Source organism: Euprymna scolopes, chromosome 3 (assembly GCF_053919585.1).
Source record: "Euprymna scolopes isolate OS-2025 chromosome 3, ASM5391958v1, whole genome shotgun sequence".
Lineage (NCBI taxonomy): Eukaryota > Metazoa > Mollusca > Cephalopoda > Sepiida > Sepiolidae > Euprymna > Euprymna scolopes.
Window position 1 is genome coordinate 68,899,285 of NC_136484.1, and position 16,473 is coordinate 68,915,757.

The following is a 16,473-nucleotide window of genomic DNA, read 5'->3' on the forward strand; positions in this document are numbered from 1 at the left end:
TGTATGTGAAGATTTTCAAGCTCTCTGTAATATTATCATCATTCGACTGTCAATCTGTTTATCTTATTAACATTTATTTCGCAAAGTCTTTTGTTAAAGAGCATCTCTCCTCTCTCTCTGGCTCTTTCATACTCTCTCTATTTTCTCTCTCTGTGTCTCTATTAGATAGTAGATCGAGAGAGAGAGAGGGAGAGGGTGGGAGGAGGTCAGAGAGAGATTTTTGTAGTTAATCCACGTTGCAGGAAGTGCCGTTTCATCTAACCGGATGTCATGTGATGCTACGTGGCAAGGTTGGTGAAACGTTGAGTCTCCCAGAAAAAGCCGAGCCGAGCAGAAGTCTAAAATGGTTCTCTCCTAAGTAAGGGGTAGATGCGCGCCCCAGACGTGGGACGTGGTAGGTACCCACAGTGGAGACCATCGATGGCGGCATCTGCAGATCATGCCTGGGAGAATAAAAGGTTGAAAACCCAACATCTGTCTTCATCTTGTGTATTCCGGCGAAAACAGCAAGAGAGCCCCACCCAGATGAAGACTCTCCCAGAGAAGCGGACCAGATATGAATCTTCTTTAATTCAAACACATAAATACACAACAAACGTCCTAACCACTAGACAAACGGTTTAAGGGATCTTGGGTCCCGTTCTCTCGTCTCTTAACACTCGTAATATCTCTCTCTCTCTCATCGTCGTAAACTTCTTCTCTTCATTAGTAAAATGGACACGTCATCACCAGGGTACCAGTATCCCTCAAGTAAAGTGTCCAAGTCAAATCCTCTTCTTCTCCCTCCCTTATGTAACATTTTAGGTGAGTAATTATGAAGAAAAAATGAAATAAAACAATTTCTCCAGGTTAATTATTCGCTACACCAAGATGAGAAGGTTGGAGTGGGAGCCAATAAAATAGTAATATGCAGCATCACATAAACTCATGAATATGTAAATTCTTGAGATACTTTTCGTCAACTCGTTATAATTCTAAGTAAACCAGCTGAAACAGATTAAAAAATAAACTCCGTAATCCTCTAAATTCTTTAAAATCTGTTACTTTTCTTAAGCATTTGAGGTCCAACAAAATGTTAGATTAAAGCAGAGTAAACGCTCGCTGAAAAATGTGCCAGTTTTATTCATGGGTTTTATGACGTTTTCCATTTGTCTTAAGACTTTGCAGTTCATGTTTAAAAGATTCATATTTTTTTCAGTTTATACTTATTTGCACCGGCATGTATATACGTACATCTAAACATTTAGAAGTTTCAAACGAAACGCACCATACATGAAACCAGCAACTTAAAGAAAGTGTCGGTGCGTGAGTGGTTAACGGCATAGGAGTGTTCCAAGTTGGAATCCAGTTAGTTCCACGGGGAAAAAAAACTTTTCACCCACGAATTTTGGCAACTTATTCGTGGTCCCTCCCGTAAGTACTCTGTGTCTTTCTCGGAGAAATGCTTACTAGAAAGATATCCGAGAAACAAATACCGATAATAATCATCTGATTTATTCGAAACGCATAAATGAATGATGCTCAACACTATTAACAAAAAAATTAACAGTCACACTTAGACTAGAAAACTTATTTTATGATGGTTGCAATCATTTTATGAACGGGTAAAATTCACAGGAACCCCAGAAATGCACTTAGTCGATATCAAAAGCGAAGAACCCCTCCCTCAAACTATACAAATTATGAAATACTTGAGAAATAATATTTTCTAAAAATGCAATTTTCTCATATAGAAAACGTTAATTAAAAAAAAAGATCTAATTACATGTGATATTACATAATGCAGCAAAACGAATTCTTAATACAAAGTGACACATAATGGAATAGTATTATATTGAATATGTGGAAATGATAGCCCTATTTTGTGTGAATGAAAAGGAATGTCTCCCAAGATGATTGCTTCTCTATAGCTTGAAATGCTTAATCTCACCTGATACATATTTAAAGGACCGTTTCTCTGGATCCATTATCTGCTTATAATTGAACAGCAGCTATTTTTTCACAAGTGCTCTGCTTGATGTCTAGAAGGGGCGGGCACACGTGATTTTCTGTGAAGTCTCGTTTTTTAGTCAATTCACACGGGAGTTTGAATATTTTCTGTGAAGTCAATCTGATAGCTGACATATTTGATGCGAAAATTCTTTAGCATTATTTAACTCGTTCAGGATTCGTTTTCTTTCCGAGGTTATCAAAAGAAGGAAATATTTTGTTCAATGAAGAAATATGAAAGGAAGGAAAAAAAAACGATAAACTTTTCAATATATATATATATATATATATATATATATATAACTGAAGATATGGCAAACATCTGTCAGAGAGTAGCGATCACACACACACACACACACACACACACACACACACACACACACACACACACACACACATATATATATATATATATATATATATATATATATATATATATATATGATCGCTACTCTCTGACAGAAGTTTGCCATAGCTTCAGTTACGTGTTTCGGTTGTGTGCACGTAGGTGACTTTTTAATCCAGATTTAGTCATACATGAACGTACACATATGTGACATAAAATCTTTCCTTTTTGTAAACATGATCACATGTAAATATTGTGAATCTTCGAATGCCGTGTCAGACCACTTTTTGATTTGCAGATTAGACCGCAAATATGACAACTAAGCGTTCCCGGCTGTAAAAGTCTTCCCATAAGATTGTCGTTCCTGCCTTTGATTTGTAATTGTGTAATTTCAGATGATCTACACGCCGCTCTTAAAAATCTTACAACTTTCTCTGATGGTTTTTCTCCACAGTGGTCGATCATTTGCTTAGGCCTCCCAGTATTTTCTCCCACACTGGGCCTCCCAGTATTTTCTCCCACACTAGGCCTCCCAGTATTTTCAAGTTGTTTTTCAGAGAATCCTTAAATCATTTTCTTAGTCTATGTTGTGGTCTTTTACCCCTATCTATCTCACCATAATGAAACAGTTGTTTAGGAAGCTTTTGTTCCCCATCCAAACCAACTGTCAAGTCCATCGTATCTTATTTTGAATGCTATTCATTTCGATACTAGTACTATTTGATCGTACAAGAACTACAGTGTCAGGCGTTAAAGTACTTAAAGTAGTTAATATTAAGTAATCTCAGAATACAACTTACGCATGCTTCGTATACACTTAGTTTTTTTCTGATGTGGTTCCTCGATCTGACAACACATATTTCTCCAGTTTGCTAAAAGTAGAACTGACTTGGGCTATTCTGTGATTTATAATTTATCTCAGCATCAAACGCACAGTCCTTACTCAGCGTACTACCGAGATATATAAAATTGTCTGTGACATTCAAGTTTTTATCATCAACCAAGATGTTTGGTTCAACATATGGCATTTATACAGGAGGGGAATGCATAACATATATTTTCTTGAGGCTGATAGTAAGTCCAAAAGCTTTACAAGCCTCTAATAACTTGTCCATAATGATCTTTGTGTCTGCTTCTTAAGGTGAAACAAGGTCTGCATCATCTTCATATAAAAGTTCAAAAACAAGATTCTGAAAAGTTTTCGACCTTGCGTTGAGATGTCTAAGGTTAAAAAGTTTACCTGATGTACGAAACCGGAACGTCACCTCAATAATGCAATTGTTAAAAGCATGCGCCAGCATAATAGCGCAATATATAGAAAATAATGTAGGAGCAAGAACATTATCTTATTTCACACCATTTTCAACTAAAATTGGATCAGACAGAGATCCATTAAAGTTTACTCGGGCTTTCATATTAGAGTGTAATTAATTAAACTCCACAGAACTAGTAAGACATCCTAGTTTCCTTAGACTCTCTAGAGTGCATTGCGATTGTGGTATCAAAAACTGTTGTCACATCGACAATAATTTGATACAAAGGCACTGGTTGCTTCATACATATTTCCATTAGTTGTCGCGCAGAGAATATCATGTCCATTGTGTCGCGGCCAAATCTAAATTAATTCTGTGGGATGATAGAGGGAAAATCCATTTCAGCAAACGATTTAACATTTCAGATGGATTATCAAAAAGATCTCGAAAATATTCTGTCCATCGTTCCATGATCCCATCAACATTATTGAAAAGGGCAGAACTATCTTTGGATTTCACAGCTATCAATGTTGGAGGCTACGGCCCAAAAGCTTGTCTTATTTTGTAATACATATGTTTTGAATTTTTGCATTCATAATCTGTCTGGGTGTCTGCTGACAATTTAATCCACCACTTGTTCTTTATTTGCTTCTTTATACACCTTTTCTGCAGTTATTTTAGTTGAACACAAACATCTCAGTCTTTTTCCTCTCTTTCAAAAGATTGGTGATTATAGCGTCATTTTCATCAAATTAATGCCTATGCTTGGTTTTCTTATAGCCAAGCATTTCAGCTCCTTTGTTGTATACTTGTGACTTGAATCGTTCCCAATTTTCGTTAAATGAGATATTAATAAATGAAATCCTAAGAGTTTCACAGATTTCCTTATATTGAAAGTTGGCGACATCGATGTGTTTAGGCACTTTTCCTCCATTAGTTTTACCCTTTTTCCTTATACAAAACTTAGTTCAGCACAAACTGGTTTATGATCAGTGTCACAGTCTGCACCTCACATAATTCTTGCACTAAACATATCCTGAAGATCACACTTGCGCATAATGACATAACCAAGAATATGACAATGTTTTGATCTAGGGTGTATTCAAGTTACCTTGTGAATAAATTTTTGTTGGTGGAACGTGTTACATACTGCAAGGTTATGTTTAGTGCACAACTGCAAAAGAAGAATCCCATTATCATTTGCCTTAAGACACCCCTGGTGTTTTGATTACTTCCAACCTGTGAATGAAAGTCTCGAAGCAATAAAATCTTATCTGCTTTTGGTAGCTCTTTGATAGAATTCCTTAGATCTTGATAAAACCAGATTTTGATATCCTGCCTACTATCCAAAGTAGGACTGAGATAACTGACACGTAACAATCACGAGGTAAAGTTGCCCTCTGTAGCATGATTCGATCCCTAAATTCACAAGATTGTCCCAACTGAGATCTAATCTTGTCCTGATAGCAAAATCAACTCCTCCTTCCCTTTCTTATTCCTTTGAGTTTGCCTTTCCAGAAAAACGTATACCCGGCACCTTTTTTTAGTAAGTTCAATTTCATTACTAAAATAGGTTTCGGATAGAGCAGCAGTATACATGTTTTATCGAACTAATTCTCTGGCAACAATAGCTGTTCTTTGCTCTGGATTAATCGACTCTTTCGTATCAAGAAGTGTCCTTACGTTCCAAGTAGCAATATTCAATTAAGTGTTATTTTTAGAAAAAAAAGTCACATTGTTTTTTTTTCTTTTGTTCCCCTTGCATACGTGTACAACCGTCAGCCGCAGATTACTGACCAGCTGAAATTAGGAACAGATATTTTTTAGGTCACCTTTTCTAGATCTCTCCCATTATCTGGGTGAGCAGCGCTGTCCCTTAAAATGGCTGCTCTGTCACAAAAAGCTTCACCGAAACTAGTTCCTGCCCCTCAAAACCAGAAGTGATGTTCAGATAACCTTTAAGCCGCCCATATGTTAGGTCTGTACACGTCGCCTCGCCTCTATCGCGACATAACTTGCATAAAAGAGATATCTGTACAAAATGATCTCAATAATAAATGATTGTACGACACATGTATCACTCTCTGAATATCCACAATCAGAATCCAGTGACAACCAAGTGCAAGATAAATCATAACTGTATCAGCGGTAAGTTTTATTGAGTGCCTTTTTTCACAAAAGCGCCGACTTGTCGAAAGATACTTTAAGACTCAGAGATCAGGCCACTACTAGTCGCCAAATACTGGACAGATGCATTGTGGATTATTATTTATTATTTTGAAATATTATTTGGAAATAAAATGTAATGTAACCTATTCCATATACATTTATTCATGCTGATGTGATATATAATACTCTTACTGGGTGACATTCCTTTGGTTGCTAATCAGACACGATAGTCACCAGATAACCATCAGCCACATGTTTTTATCTACTTTTTTTTAATATATATATATATATATATATATATATATATATATATATATATATATATATATATATATATATATAAAATATTTTAGTACATCCGACGAAAGCAGAATTAACCAGGCTATCATTGTATATGGCTCGGAAATTTCTAAAATGAAAAGATAACCATCAGCCACATGTTTTTATCTACTTTTCTTTTAATATATATATATATATATATATATATATATATATATATATATATATATATATATATATATAATATTTTAGTACATCCGACGAAAACAGAATTAACCAGGCTATCATTGTATATGGCTCGGAAATTTCTAAAATGAAAAGTTTGTTTGCAACACTCAAGCTATTACTGATTACATTGATGATGATGATGATGCATCTCACAGATCATATTAACAATTATTAAACAAATAAATACAACGTGTTTGAAAAAATGATACTTCGTCAGTGCTTATATTCGCTAATTATATCAATATATTATGGAAATCTTTCTATAAAAGCGTGGAATTTACGCCATTAATTTAATTTTTCATACGTATGAATGAACCTTTCTGATGACATAAAGGAAAACCTCTTTTACCTTGATTAAATCTGAAATGCGTGTCTGATTTGTTATTTTCTCTCTCTTCCTCTCGCAATTTGAAATGCGCTAGATAGTAATTCAGAAAAAGGAACTCGCTTTCTTTTTCTGTATAGAATGAAAATACACAAATCTATCACACACGCACACACACACACACCCACAAACACACACACACATATATATATATATATATATACTTACATTAGTTTAACACCTCAGATGCTCTGCTCACTCCTCGTACATCACTCGCCTAATACCATATACCGTTATATCTCTCCAATTATCCCCGAGTTAGATGTCGCATTGCAACTTAGCCCCCAACCCATTTTCTGAGGGAACTCATTAGATTTTTAAATACCGAGGTATAAAGAGAATATAAAGCCTTCCTTAATTACTGTTTCCTTATTATATCGATAAATAAATCTATGTATACGAACATAAGCTTTTGTCATGTCTATAATTGCTTTATATATATATATATATATATATATATATATATTATATATATATATATATATATATATATAGAGAGAGAGAGAGAGAGAGAGAGAGACAATTAAATGATGAGGAATAAATGGTAGAATTATTCATTGAATCATCAAATGTTCAAAAACAGGAAATTTAATAACAGATTTTCCTTAATCAATGCAGTTTCGAAAAAGTTTTTCGCTTCAGAAGAAATGAAAAAGTAAAAAACATACTGGCCAGTATAAAAATTGCAAATTGTAAATTTGTGGTTCTGAACAAGGTCACTCTCGCTGTTTGTTTATAAACAAGCGGTTAGAGCACTGTAAACGTGGTCGACAAATGTTTGTTTAAATAGACATTTGGCGAGATAATTTACATGGATCGACCGGTAGAACTGCTGACTATCGACGCGATTGCTCTAAGTTAAATTCTAGGCTTGGGAGAGGTGCTAGTCTAGCGGCACTGATGAGTTGTGATACAACGAAACAGGACTGTATGTCGATAGCTATATATATATATATATATATATATATATATATATATATATATATACATAAAATTAGTTATTTAAAAAACCATAAGAGGTATTTAATTGACATTCATATGTTTTTATGAAATTTTATGAATTACATATTACGTGTGTTTCGTTGAATAGCAGCAAACTACAAAGCAGCTCCTCAGAGAAAAATGTACATTCCTCGCAAAACCGTAGAAAATTCTTTTAATATTGAATGAAAAAAGAATTTGTTTAAAACATAAAAAGGAAATTGTGATATGTAACATTTGCAAAAACATAAATTTAAAAATCACTTATTGTAGTGTTTATAGACACGGAAAAATAATTGTATAAAAACAATAACGTTTACGTGTTCAAATACAGGAAATGTATTAGGATTTATTTGTTTAACTATGCAGGTTCGAAAATTTATTTCATTCCAGATTAAAATGAATATGAAATTAAAGTTAAAAAAAATACCTATACTCGTCAGTATAAAAATGGACAGTTTTGAATTTGTGGTTTTAAACACTGTCAGTAATTCCATGTGTTAGAAACAATACATATATATATATATATATATATATATATATATATATATATATATATATATATATACATACATACATGCATACATATATATATATATATATATATATATATATATATATATGTATATAAGGCACTTTTTGCGTAGTGTGTGTGCGCGCGTGTGTTTTTAAAACTTCACTGTATATATTTTGTGTCTGGGAATGTTTAAAACAGGTTTTCTTGTCGGAATGTTTCTGATAATATCGAGAATCAATACACCCAAAAAATTCAATTCTAGGATAAACAATTCGAATTGAACAAAATATAACACAGCCATGCATAATAAGTGCATTTGAGAAGTATAATCACCGCACAAGCAGAAGGACCTTTCGTGTAAAATTGTATAGTAGTTTCTTTGCTAAGGCAGGGGCGAATTCGAAACGAATGTTTCTGTTTAGAGCATAATATGACCATGATTCTTGACCTTTGCATTTTAAAATTTAATTCAAGCAATAAAATAATTCTATAAAATCAACAGTAGTTTCTATACAGTACAATGTAGACTACAATGTACTATGAACTAAATCCCTGCGGTTGGTCCCCGATCACAAGCAGGCAACCAATTGATTTGATGGAATAATGAATGATTTCATTGATGTCGATGACAATAAAATTATTGGGAGTGTGGTATATTTCTTGATCCTTATTCAATCGCGGGAAACGTCGGGTCTTTCTGCTAGTATATATAAAATTATTTTTCATCTGGAGTAACAGATAATCGGAAATCTGTCTTGCTGCTGTTCCATTTATAACATATAGAACTTGGGAATTTGAACGGCATTTCGAGAGGAACCCTTTATTTACTTCACGGAGGTAGCATGATCTTGTTCCGTCAGCCACGACTGGATAGAGGTCCTAAGTAATTCGCAATTGTGTTTTTCAGTCGCCCATACTGAGGATTGAACCTTCAACCTTCAAGAGAATATCACTTTTTACAATTGATTTTTCCAAGCACTCTAACCACTGCGCCACGGGTTCTTGCGTACAAAAGCATTCCGCTCGAAATTCCATCCAAATTCCTGAGTTCGACAGAAACATTCACGAGTTTGACAAGATACACTTGAAGAAGATCGAAGGTTACATCGACCGAAACGTTGTGAAAATCACACTCAAAATGAGAACAGTAACACTGACATAAAAGGATATCAATTATATATCAGGTTTCCGTAAGGGTTGTTTGTGCTAACATAAAAATTAGATTAATATGCTCCTGTAGTGTCATTGCTTGATTTTTGATATAAATACTAGACCTGACTTTCAGGAGAAAAGTGTGCAGCTAGTTGATGATAAAATATGCGTTTGAAGAAAAATACTCTAAAGAGAATAAAACGTTATAAGTCGTTCTGCAACGTTATATAGATTTTGTTAACTAGGTAAGGGGGTAATCGTATGTTTCTTTAGCGATGTAGACATAAAGCGTTAGAATAGCGTAGGAAAGAAAAAATCAATTTTTTATTTTAAAAATTTAAAGAGGGATTTTCCACAGAAAGTTGATATGTTTAGCATGTTCAAAAATTTACGTAATCAGCACGAAGTCTAAAATGAGACGTGGAAGTAAATCTGGTGAACTCTTTCTATTTGGTTTTGACGACGGGATCGAACATAGGTGCATTTCGAAGCTATCACTCTGTGCCCTTCTACTTGAGAGCGGGCGAAGGGGAAGTTAAATATGCAATTATGTTTGTAATGGTAAAAACTGACATAAATTTACCATTTAAGAGAGAAAATAATGATGTTTGCATTTTTAATTGCTCCAATTATCGTAGCTAATTATATAGCTTAAAAGAAGATAAAAGAAAGCAATTAAGCATTCCGATTGTTTAGAGAAAAAAAATGAGAAACAGAAAAAATAAATTACTGCCACAATAATCACGAATGGTTATACGTGTACACAACAACACAGCTGTTTACAAAACGTCTACTATCAGAGATATTTTGTTTGGCTCAAATTAATTCTTAATCGCAATGTGAGAAAAGTCCATGAAGACGAATTCTTGCTTCCGCCATCACATTCTGACGTTTATTTAGTCGACGTCGTTGTTCCCTCTACCTATATGAAAGATAGAACGAACCTTGTCAGTTATGAAACTATATAAACACTATTTGTTGTCCTAAACTTTACGAAACTAAGCGATTGTCATTCACGTACAAGGCACGCACAACATAAACGAACACATACGTTTGCAAACTTAGTTTTATTTGTGGCACAATGAAGAGCGCCCCTTTTGGGGGAGCTGAGGCTTATAAATTAATACACTTTATGCCTAACTTGTTCTGTACTTGTGTGGAGGCAAACATGCACACATTTCAGTGAGTACACATTTTCAAAGGTTGACACTGTCGGCACACGACGATTGACAGCTGTTTATGAATTCGGTGCACCGAATAAGTAAAGCTATCTTGACATTTGATTTTGAAAAGCTAAATATCGGCGATGAAACAATATATTTCTCTCTCCCTCCCCCTCTCTCAATGTAGGTCAATATAGGGGCAATCCTTCATACCAATTGATACTATCCATCTCCCTACTCCCAGGGGAGTTGGCCCCCATTTCCCATTCACTCCTCACATTAAAAATCGGCCTTGTGCCTAATTTGCTCGGTGGGGGAGCAAATAAATACCCTTTTCTTGGCCTTATGGCCAAGATCAAAGTGTAGTATCTGTTCTTACCACATGCTGTACTTATTGTGATATAATGTGGGGGATCACTTTTTGTATTAATTTAATGTAAAATGATCACCACTTTACCACCAGTCAGTCTCAAAGCCATTCAACTCATTCTCCAGATCGTTCAATTTGTTTTTGAAGGATCCCAGTTATTTTTTAAGCGTTCAAATCATTCTTAAGGTCATTCAATTCATCCTTAAGTTCATTAAAGTCATTCTAAGTATTTTACTTTTTTATTTGTTTAAGTCATTTCAGCCCATTTTTCGGTCATTTTAGTTTATCTTGAAGAATTTCATGTCAATCTTACATTCACACATTCATTCATTACACGAGAGCACGCGATTAATGGCTATCGGCCTTGTTTTATAAACATTTACTAAATATAAAGAAGTTAGGATATACAGTTCTTCCTACGTTTCATTTTGACGTTCATAAACTTGTTGTCAGTTTGTGGCATATATTTATATCGATGTATCAAAAAGAAAATAGCAAGATCTCAGCGAATTAACTGCGTCTTATCGTGGCTCATTGTTTATTCAAACAATATACTATACGTCATTTTTTTTCGGTTTGTTAATTTAGCCCATGTCATTTAGGATAAGGAAGATTCATGCTTTCTTTATGTCTCAGTAAATGTTTCATCCGTGGTGAACCCCAAGTAAAAGAACCAAATCGTATCAAAAGAATCAAAATTGTATGCATAGCCGTGGGGATGAGGGTGACGAAGAAGTGCCAAAGAATGCCCACATAATAAGTAGTGTGAATCTGGTCACGCATCGTGTTATCGAAAATAAAGATTTTCTTGCATATCCCCGAGGGGATTCACTATTTACAGTAAAGGGTTCGAATGTCAAAGGAAATCCCTTCCAGGAAATAAGAAAAAGAGCTTTGGAGAAGAAAATGCGGATTATGTAATACTTCAAAGGGATAAACTGCACATATTTATATAGATATATAGATAGAACGAAAAATGCACATATGTATACATATACCGACTCACATACTTACAAACACATATATATGTATATGCGTGTGCCTTCGTGTACATATATATTTATGCATATATAGATACAAATACTCACATAGCAATGTACACAGATATATTATCTACATGCTCGTATTTATGTCTATATATATATATTCACATGCATATATTGAGATGTACGTATATATATGCATATATATATATATATATAGATATAGATGCATATATATATCTATCTTTCTCTCATATATATATATATATATATATATATATATATATATATATATATACGCACATGTAAAAAGAGAAAGGCAGAAACTATTCGGCCACCAATCCAGAACTCGGAAATCTGAACGTTCAGTAATTTAGTATTCGATATAAAACGTACCTGTCGATCATGTTGGCAATGTTAGGAGACAGAAGAATTATTGAAAAGGCGGAGTTAGTTTTTCCGATGAGAAATAAGTTTCTTTAGATAACTGACTGCCAAAATATTAATACATCTCAACTTATATCTAGTAATATCATTTCAACTTTCTTAATTTTATTTATGTACACATAAATGCATTATATTTACAAAAAGGCACACATACACGTTATATATATATATATATATATACAGAGAGAGAGAGAGAGAGAGAGAGAGAGAGAGAGAGAGAGAGAGAGACAGAGACAGAGACAGAGACAGAGACAGAGACAGAAATACTAATTAGACAGAAACAAGAAATAAAGGATAAGACAAGAAAACAAAGTGAAAAGAAACAGCTACAGAGAAGATTCATAAGGATGACTAAATATAAAACTAGCGAGAAAATCAGAGATGACTCCATTGCCGGGTTCGAATCCCCTGACTGGCAATAATTGTGTCACCCTGCGCTGATGATTCCGGAAAGGATGAAACATCAGTTTCTGTAGGTATTTAATAATTATTATAGAAATAATTATGCCAGCCCCTTTAAGAACATCGGTTCTTATCGTTAAACACTTTACAGTTGAAATAAAGTCGGGCACTTTACTTTTCTTGCGCACATGATAGTGTTATAATCATTTGATCACTCTGACAGACGTTTAGACTTATAAAAATAAATGTAAAAATTTCAACGATATTTGACGCGGTTAAGGTTGGTCGAGACGATATGTCCCTTACTAATGGAGTCAAAGATGACTTTATTGCCGGGTTCGAATCTCCCGACCCAGCAGTAAGCGTGGTACTGATCATTCACGGAAGGATGAAGCACTAGATCTGTAATTCTTCAATAAATATTATAGTAATATATATATCCTAGCGTTGATGAAACGTGGAATATTCTTTGTAGCTTAATTGCCATATATATTTTTAATATATATATAACTATATATATATATATATATATAGTTATACATACACACACACATATATATAGTAAGTTATAAAAATATATATGGCAATTAAGCTACACAGAATATATATATATATATATGTATATATATATATATATATATATATATATATATATGTGTATATACATTGTACAAGGAAGTCATCACTTATCAAGATCCAAAGGCCGCACAAAGGTAAGGGTTAAAAAAGTTAAGGTGGTCACTGCGAAAACAGTGTAAGGTCGTTAGGAGTAGAAAATGGGGTAGAATTTGATTATTTTAAGGAAAGATTAAACAAGAACTTATTTACAATAGACATGGAGGCGGCCATGTTGTTGTTAGCTGGAAAAAGTTCGACAGGCGAGTTAAATTTAGATTTAGGCACAGAAGAGACAGATAAATTGTTAAAAGTGGTTTTAGCTAGACGAGCATTTTAAGAGATTCTTGCAGGGGTCATGGATTTGGGCTCAGACAAGCACTTGTCAGTAAAATAATGATTAATGGAGTCAGACTCGCAACGTTTCTAATTTGAGAAAGAGAAGTGAAAAGAACATCACTTACTATGTGTCGAAGTCAATTTTGAACGCTGTTTAGGTTGCTTCGAGCAGTTTCCCCCCAGTTATAGCAACCGTACTCAATTATAGGACGTATTTGGCTCTTATATTAGGACAGGATTGAATCAGAAGCGGAAGAATGTTGCAACTATTTTTATAGCGACTTTGAAAACAGATTTGATGCAAGTCGTTCATTGCAAAATAAGAGTGAAGGTCAGCACTAGAAGCTTGTCGAAGCAGCGTGCTTCTTCGAGACGAGAGACATGGTTCAGTGGGGATCAGAACTTTATTGGTAAAAAGATAAAAGTTTGGTCTAGCAGGCGTTGAATTTTAACTAGTCACTTTTTGTTCTAGGTTAGGGAAAGATCTTGGCCGTTACTGGTGATGCTATAGATGGTAGTGTCATCTGCATATGTGTCCACACATTAACTTAGAATGTGATTTTTAAGAACCCCTGATGAAAATTAGGAAGGGAGTTGGACACAGGGTGGATTTTAAGGCACATTAGATTTGATAGTTTGAGCTTTGGACTTGTTCCCATCGACGACTATATAAACATATCAGAGAGAAAAGATTCGATGATTGAAAATATATTTCCAGATATTCCGTAGCTGGAAATCTTGGAAAGAAAACTTTTATCCCAACCACAATCAAATACCATATGGTAAGTATAGAAGTTGGAAAAGTGGAGAATATCATGAGAAGTCGAAAAGCAAATATGTCAACCAAGGTAATGATTTTCAATGAATATGTACTACTTGTGATGATCTACGGTAGTGAAACATGGCCCTGACAATTCATCAAGTTGAAATCTTGGCAGTAGCACAAAGGAAGATGGAAGGAATAATATATGGTATCACGCTACAAGACAAAGACAAACACCCGGATCCCCCAACAAACAATGATTATTGAGATCAATACTGCCATCAAAACATCTAAACACAGATAGTAGGTCACGTAGGCAGACAACATGACAGCAGATGGTCCATCAGGACAACGGAATGACCACCTTGTGAACATAACAGGCCAAAGAGAAGACCAAGAATGAGATGGAGGAACAACCTGATACAACACATGGCTCCCACATGACAGCGAATAGCTCGGGACAGAGTTAGATGGTTTAATACATAACTCAAGACACAAAAAGACTGATCACCACAGCAATGAACACTGTATAAGCAAACAGTGCAAACAACCGGCAAACCGAGAACAACGAAATTTTAAAAGAAAGTGGGATAAGAAGCAGCTGCATATACAATTTGTAAGAACAATAAGAGAAGAGAATCACAAAAACACGTATAAAATGACTATGAAAAAGAACTTGAAAAGAGAAAAATCGCTATTGAAAACTGCAAACGAAAATGCGATTAGAATTAACTACATTTTCCAAGAAAACAGTAAATGTAGACTGTAGACAAGGAGTTGAAACGGTAGATACCATAATAAGTAAATGCAGCAAACTAACCCCGAAGCAATACAAGAACAGACATGACTGCATAAGGAAACAGTACACTGAGAACTAAGGAAATGACTGCATTTTGCACGTGTAGACAAATAGGACAGATAAAAACTAGATACAGTACTGAAAAGGAAAAAAACCATAGAATCCTCTGGAACACGGTAGTATAAACGGGTAAACATATTCAAACAAGAAAACTCAATGTCATCATAGTTAACAAGAAAGATAAAACATACTGGTAAACTGCTAACTTTGCGGTCTCAGCAGACAACAGAGTAAAGATCAAAGAAACAGAAAAAAACATAGAAAATACGAGGATCCTGTAACTAAAACTTATATGGAACATTAAGAAAGTCGGTTTAATACCAGTGATTGTAGAAGGATTAAAACAGTCCCAGAAAACATGGAAGAAGGACTAAGAGAATCACAATCAATGGAAGAGACGCTACAGTGAACGGAAATTATAGAAAATGCTGAAAAAAATCCTCAAATGCAGCAAGCGCTTCGCATAAAGTATGAGCAAGAAAACTGCAACAAACGATAAAAGAGAGCAGAAACTGAAGACATCTAATCTTTTTATATATATATATATATATATATATATATATATATATATATAAAACAATAGATTATAAAATAAAATAAATACTAGATAAATGAATAAAAATATTATATAGATTTAAAGAAAGAGAACATCAGTTTCGAATTATGCCACAAAAGGATCTGTGAAATGTCAAGGAGGCTGTAAAGACCAAAGAAAAAGAGCACTAACCAGACCCCCACTGAAAGAGCACAGAGAGAACTGCGACATTGGGATGATTTATTTCCACCCAAATTCCAGTGAAAACTAATGGTTGCTGCAAACGAGGTATAAATGGCAAGAGGCTACTGTGATACTGTGAAGACATTTTAAAAGATTAGTGAAAGAGGGGGAATGTACAGGAAATGTAGGGAGACTTGTACAACATAGACTCCAGATAACACCACCAGTCATATCTGATGATGACCCGTGTGAAAACTCAGTAAATAATAATAAAGAAATAGAACAAAAAGACACCGAAAGGAACTGAAAGAGTGAGTAATCGTATAAATTGTGCTTTCGCTATCATGCAGTTAGTACCATACAAAATAAGTTTGAGAATCGAAGAACCGATGAGAGAGAGCAATGATCAGATCTTCATTTAGAAGATTGCAAAACGTATTTAGGCATTAGGGAAGCTTAATGCCACCCAAATTCCATACTAATTGCTAGCGAAAAAATTGCAAGCGGCTGTTGCG

At 34.4% G+C, this 16,473-nt stretch overlaps 1 protein-coding gene and 1 pseudogene across 1 annotated transcript in view; one reads left to right on the plus strand and one right to left on the minus strand.

The window, feature by feature from the left end:
• The window catches only part of LOC145256084 (uncharacterized), a 767,766-nt gene that overhangs the window by 321,221 nt on the left and 430,072 nt on the right, over positions 1-16,473 (minus strand). The window lies entirely within an intron of this gene.
• Positions 10,791-10,916, plus strand: LOC145264180 (U2 spliceosomal RNA; annotated as a pseudogene).